Below are 6,904 nucleotides of genomic sequence, written 5' to 3' on the forward strand. Positions count from 1 at the left end.
AAAGCTTTTAGGTCTCATTAGGTCCCATTTGTTTATTTTTGTTTTTATTTCCATTACTCTAGGAGGTGAGTCAAAAAGGATCTTGCTGTGATTTATGTCAAAGAGTGTTCTTCCTATGTTTCCCTCTAAGAGTTTTATAGTGTCTGGTATTACATTTAGGTCTCTGATCCATTTTGAGTTTATTTTTGTGTATGCTGTTAGGGAGTGTTCTAATTTCATTCTTTTACATGTAGCTGTCCAATTTTCCCAGCACCACTTATTGAAGAGACTGTGCTTTCTCCATTGTATATCCTTGCCTCCTTTGTCATAGATTAGTTGACCATAAGTGTGTGGGTTTATTTCTGGGCTTTCTATCCTGTTCCATTGATCTATATTTCTGTTTTTGTGCCAGTAGCATATTGTCTTGATTACTGTAGCTTTGTAGTATAGTCTGAAGTCAGGGAGTCTGATTCCTCCAGCTCCGTTTTTTTCCCTGAAGACTGCTTTGGCTATTCGAGGTCTTTTGTGTCTCCATACAAATTTTAAGATTTCTTGTTCTAGTTCTGTAAAAAAATGCCATTGGTAATTTGATAGGGATTGCATTGAATCTGTAGATTGCTTTGGGTAGTATAGTCATTTTCACAATATTGATTCTTCCAGTCCAAGAACATGGTATAGCTCTCCATCTGTTGGTATCATCTTTAATTTCTTTCAACAGTGTCTCATAGTTTCCTGCATACAGGTCTTTTGTCTCCCTAGGTAGGTTTATTCTTAGGTATTTTATTCTTTCTCTTGCAATGGTAAATGGGAGTGTTTCATTAATTTCTCTTTCAGACTTTTCACCATTAGTGTATAGGAATGCAAGAGATTTCTCTGCATTAATTTTGTATCCTGCTACTTTACCAAATGCATTGATTAGCTCTAGTAGTTTTCTGGTGGCATCTTTAGGATTCTCTAAGTATAGTACCATGTCATCTGCAAACAGTGACAATTTTACTTCTTCTTTTCCAATTTGTATTCCTTTTATTCTTTGATTGCCATGGCTAGGACTTCCAAAACTATGTTGAATAATAGTGGTGAGAGTGGACATCCTTGTCTTCTTCCTGATCTTAGAGGAAATGATTTCAGTTTTTCGCCATTGAGAATGATGTTTGCTGTGGGTTTGTCGTATATGGCCTTTATTATGTTGAGGCAGGTTCCCTCTATGCCCACTTTCTGGAGAGTTTTTATCATAAATGGGCGTTGAATTTTGTCAAAAGTTTTTCTGCATCTATTGGGATGATCATATGGTTTTTCTTCTTCAATTTATTAATATGGTGTATCACATTGATTGATTTGTGTATACTGAAGAATCCTTGCATCCCTGGGATAAATTCCACTTGATCATGGTGTATGATCCTTTTAACGTGTTGTTCGATTCTGTTTGCTAGTATTTTGTTGAGGATTTTTGCAGCTATATTCATGAGTGATATTAGTCTGTAATTTTTTTTTTGTAGTATCTTTGTCTGGTTTTGGTGTCAGGGTGATGGTGGCCTCATAGAATGAGTTTGGGAGTGTTCCTTCCTCTGCAAGTTTTTGGAAGAGTTTGAGAAGGATGGGTGTTAGCTCTTCTCTAAATGTTTGATAGAATTCACCTGTGAAGCCATCTGGTCCTGGACTTTTGTTTGTTGGAAGATTTTTAATCACAGTTTCAATTTCATTACTTGTGATTGGTCTGTTCATATTTTCTATTTCTCCCTGGTTCAGTCTTGGAAGGTTATACCTTTCTAAGAATTTGTCCATTTCTTCCAGGTTGTCCATTTTATTGGCATAGAGTTGCTTATAGTAGTCTCTTAGGATGCTTTGTATTTCTGCAGTGTCTGTTGTAACTTCTCCTTTTTCATTTCTAATTTTATTGATTTGAGTCCCCTCCCTCTTTTTCTTGATGAGTCTGGCTAATGGTATATCAATTTTGTTTATCTTCACAACGAACCAGCTTTTAGTCTTATTGATCTTTGCTATTGTTTTCTTTGTTTCTATCTATTTCATTTTTTTCTGCTCTGATCTTTATGATTTCTTTCCTTCTGCTAACTTTGGGTTTTGTTTGTTCTTCTTTCTCTAGTTCCTTTAGGTTAAGGTTAGATTGTTTATTTGAGATTTTTCTTGTTTTTTGAGGTAGGCTCGTATAGCTATAAACTTCCCTGTTAGAACTCCTTTGCTGCATCTTATAGGTTTTGGATTGTCGTGTTTTCATTATCATGTGTCTCTAGGTATTTTTTGATTTCCTCTTTGATTTCTTCAGTGATCTCTTGGTTATTTACTAATGTATTGTTTAGCCTCCATGTGTTTGTGTTTTTTACGTTTTTTTCTTGTAATTTCTTTCTAATCTCATAGCATTTTGGTCAGAAAAGATGCTTGATATGATTTCAATTTTCTTAAATTTACTGAGGGTTGATTTGTGACCCAAGATGTGATCTATCCTGGAGAATGTTCCATGCACACTTGAGAAGAAAGTGTAATCTTCTATTTTTGGATGGAATGTCCTATAAATAACAATTAAATCTATCTGGTCTATTGTGCCATTTAAAGCTTGTGTTTCCTTATTAATTTTCTGTTTGGATGATCTGTTCATTGGTGTAAGTGAGGTGTTAAAAGTCCCCCACTATTATTGTGTTACTGTCGATTTCCTCTTTTACAGCTCTTAGCAGTTGCCTTATGTATTGAGGTGCTCCTATGTCTGGTGCATATATATTTATCATTGTTATATCTTCTTGGATTGATCCCTTGATCATTATGTAGTGTCCTTCCTTGTCTCTTGTAACATTCTTTATTTTAAAGTCTATTTTATCTGATATGAGTATTGCTAGTCCAGCTTTCTTTTGATTTCCATTTGCATGGAATATCTTTTTCCATCCCCCCATTTTCAGTTTGTATGTGTCCCTAGGTCTGAAGTGGGTCTCTTGTAGACAGCATATATATGGGTGTTGTTTTTGTATCCATTCAGCAAGCCTGTGTCTTTTGTTTGGAACATTTAACCCATTCACGTTTAAGGTAATTATAGATATGTATATTCTTATGACCATTTTCTTAATTGTTTTGGGTTTGTTTTTATAGGTCCTTTTCTTCTCTTGTGTTTCCCACTTAGAAAAGTTCCTTTAGCATTTGTTGTAGATCTCGGTTTTTTTGTGATGAATTCTCTTAGCTTTTGCTTGTCTGTAAAGTTTTTGATTTCTCCATCGAATCTGAGTGACATCATTGCCGGGTAGAGTACTCTTGGTTGTAGGTTCTTCCCTTTCATCACTTTAAGTATATCATGCCACTCCCTTCTGGCTTGTAGAGTTTCTGCTGAGAAATCAGCTGTTAACCTTATGGGAGTTCCCTTGTATGTTATTTGTCCTTTTTCCCTTGCTGCTTTCAATAATTTTTCTTTGTCTTTAATTTTTGCCAGTTTAATTACTATGTGTCTTGGCATGTTTCTCCTTGTGTTTATCCTGTATGGGACTCTCTGCACTTCTTGGACTTGGGTGGCTACTTCCTTTCCCATGTTAGGGAAGTTTTCGACTATAATCTCTTCAAATATTTTCTTGGGTCTTTTCTCTCTCTCTTCTCCTTCTGGGTCCCTAATATTGTTGCTTTTAGTGTTATAATGCAAATGTTGTTGCTTTTAGTGTTGTCCCAGAGGTCTCTTAGGCTGTCTTCATTTCTTTTCATTCTTTTTTCTTTATTCTGTTCCACAGCAGTGAATTCCACCATTCTGTCTTCCAGGTCACTTATCCGTTCCTCTGCCTCAGTTATTCTGCTATTTATTCCTTCTAGTGTAGTTTTCATTTCAGTTATTGTGTTGTTCGTCTCTGTTTTTTTGTTTTTTAATTCTTCTAGATCTTTGTTAAACATTTCTTGCATCTTCTCAATCTTTGCCTCCATCTTTTCCCCTGAGGTCCTGGATCATCTTCACTATCATTATTCTGAATTCTTTTTCTGGAAAGTTGCCTATCTCCACTTCATTTAGTTGTTTTTCTGGGGTTTTATCTTGTTCCTTCATCTGGCACATAGGCTTCTGCCTTTTCATCTTGTCTATCTTTTTGTGAATGTGGTTTTTGTTCCACAGGCTGCAGGATTGTAGTTCTTCTTGCTTCTGCTGTCTGCCCTCTGGTGGGTGAGGCTATCTAAGAGGCTTGTGCGTGTTTCCTGATGGGAGCGACTGGTGATGGGTAGAGCTGGCTGTTGCTTTGGTGGGAAGAGCTCAGTAGAACTTTAATCCATGTGTCTGCTGTTGGGTGGGACTGGGTTCCCTCCCTGTTGGTTGTTTGGCCTGAGGCGACCCAACACTGGAGCCTACCCGGGCTCTTTGGTGGGGTTCACGCTGATGAGTACTTCTGAGAACTTCTGCTGCCAGTGTCCTTGTTCTCACAGTGAGCCACAGCCACCCCCTGCCCCTGCAGGAGTCCCTCCAACACTAGCAGGTAGGTCTGGTTCAGTCTCCTATGGTGTCACTGCTCCTTCCCCTGGGTCCCGATGCACACACTACTTTGTGTGTGCTCTCCAAGATTTGAGTCTCTGTTTCCCCCAGTCCTGTTGAAGTCCTGCAATCAAATCCCACTAGCCTTCAAAGTCTGATTCTCTAGGAATTCCTCCTCCTGTTGCCGGACCCCCAGGTTGGGAAGCCTGATGTGGGGCTCAGAACGTCCACTCCATTGGGTGGACTTCTGTGGTATAATTGTTCTGCAGTTTGTGAGTCACCCACCCAACAGTTATGGGATTTGATTTTATTGTGATTGCACCCATCCTACAATCTCACTGTGGTTTCTCCTTTGTCTTTGGATGTGGGGTATCTTTTTTGGTGAGTTCCTGTGTCTTCCTGTCGATGATTGTCCAGCAGCTAGTTGTCGAAACTCTTTTTTCCTAGACTAATGGGAAGTTTAAGAACAATGAGAATATTTTATATCTTTCCAAATGCTAAGGTAAACCATACCCATTTAATAGGGGATTAAAGGGGGTGGGAGAAATTAAGAGACGATCTAAAGCAGTCATTTCTACAAAAATATTTTCTAAGTAAATCAGGAATGCAGAGCCCTTTCTAAATATTCACTTCTCAGGAGGCTTCAAATGCTGTCACCAGACGTGTCTGTTCAAGGAAAGTTCCAGGCAATGGGAGCTTGAAGGCCAGATCCCCTGCCACCGTAGGAGAGGATTGGTGAAGGAGCTGGCACTCTAGCTTTCCTCCCCTAATTGCCCAGGTACTGAAGGTTTTTGACAGTCTAGTCACACTGTTCTGATTTATTCTATTCTGAAGGTGATCTTTACTGATTTGTGATCTCATGAATTCTAAAAAACTAAGTCCCTCATGAAGAGTCATTTGGTGATATCTCTGCGTCCAAATCTGAGACCTCGGAGGCCCAATAAGTGCAGAACCTAGGTCTCTAAATCAGTTTCCTAAGGCTTTCTCTAATTCATCAATGCAAACGTGCCACCACATCTGTAGGTCCCGTGTCCTTTGGGCAGTCTCTGGCAATGGTGAAAGAACACTGGACTGTCTTACATAGCCAGCATGAGATACTGTGTCCTCACTGGCCATTTAGACGACCAACTTGGCATATGATCACTCTTCAACTCTTTGCCTCCTATATGAGGCTGATCATTTTCATATTGAAAACTGAAGCAACAGAGAAGTAATCTGTGAATCTGCCTTCCACATCCTATAATTCCAAGTCAGGTGACCCCACCACCACCAGCTTGGGTCCTGGGACACACGGTATTGAAAAAGCCAGGCAAGGTTCCAGAGAGTCTGGTTTGTAACTCTGTGATACTATCACTTTAAAACGGACAAGGTAAAAGTTGCTTTATTAAATTTTGACAACCCTCAAACAAAGTGAATACAATTCAAGGTGACACTTACTGTCATGGAAATCTTGCTTCTTCAAGGAGAGTGTGTTTTCAACTCTGTTCCCACTAGAATCACTGGGGAGCTCTTTTTGAAAATATACTGAGAGGTTATGATTTAATTGGTCTGAGGTGGGCTGCTTATAATGAACTGCCATGGTTAAGAACTACCAACCTAAGGGGGTAAGTAGGAGCCTCCAGATTTCTAAAGCCCCATTGGGGGTTCCCAGCGCTGCAGCAATGACCCTTGTAGCTAATAACACACAAATAAAAAGCAATCAAGTAACTGAAGAAATACAGCTCAATTAGCACTGAAAATTAGTGAGGTAAGGAAGATCCATTCTACAGGTAAAAGGTCTTAATCACAATTATGTTTTGTCTACAGTTATTTTTGGTAAGTGAAACTGAGTGAAAATGCTCTGTTGTTAGTAGCTTCTATCGGGTTTTGTTTCTTCCAATGATGCTTTTGTAACTGCACTTTTACTTTGTGAGTTTACCTTTTCCAAATTGACTTTCATAGTACTGAAACTCCGAGTTATCCCTCTGCCTGAAGCCCTGCTTTGATGTGTTTAAGGTAGGGGGAAAATCTTTTTAAATGAATTTCAAGGCTATGTCAAAAACAGTTTAAAAGTTAGAAAAATATTGTCATAAAATTGCTGTAGTCAGTAGTGTTTTGAGATGTCACAGCAGTACACTGAACACTTGAAAGTACTGCTCAGTTTGTATTTTGTGGTTCGTTGCAAGCTATTGACTTTCCAACTTAATTCTCTCAGAGTCCTGGAGGGGCTGTGCTGTTTTGTTTTTTTTTTTTGCCATTTCTATACCCAGTCTCTCAGGTTCATTGCTAAGATATGAGGTTTGGTTGCCCGCACACATTCAGGTCTCTGTGTTCACCCACTTGCACACAAACGCACTGGGCAGTCCACTTAGGATGCAGACGCCATTGGCCAGCCTTGGAGGTCACTGAGTTCTCCCCGGGGGTGGGGGAGGAGAAGTATTTGTATGGAACCATCCATACTCAGCCCTCTTGCCCTTAGAGCTATGAAAGTGAATGAAGACCAACCAA

This window comes from Tursiops truncatus, chromosome 12 (assembly GCF_011762595.2).
Source record: "Tursiops truncatus isolate mTurTru1 chromosome 12, mTurTru1.mat.Y, whole genome shotgun sequence".
Lineage (NCBI taxonomy): Eukaryota > Metazoa > Chordata > Mammalia > Artiodactyla > Delphinidae > Tursiops > Tursiops truncatus.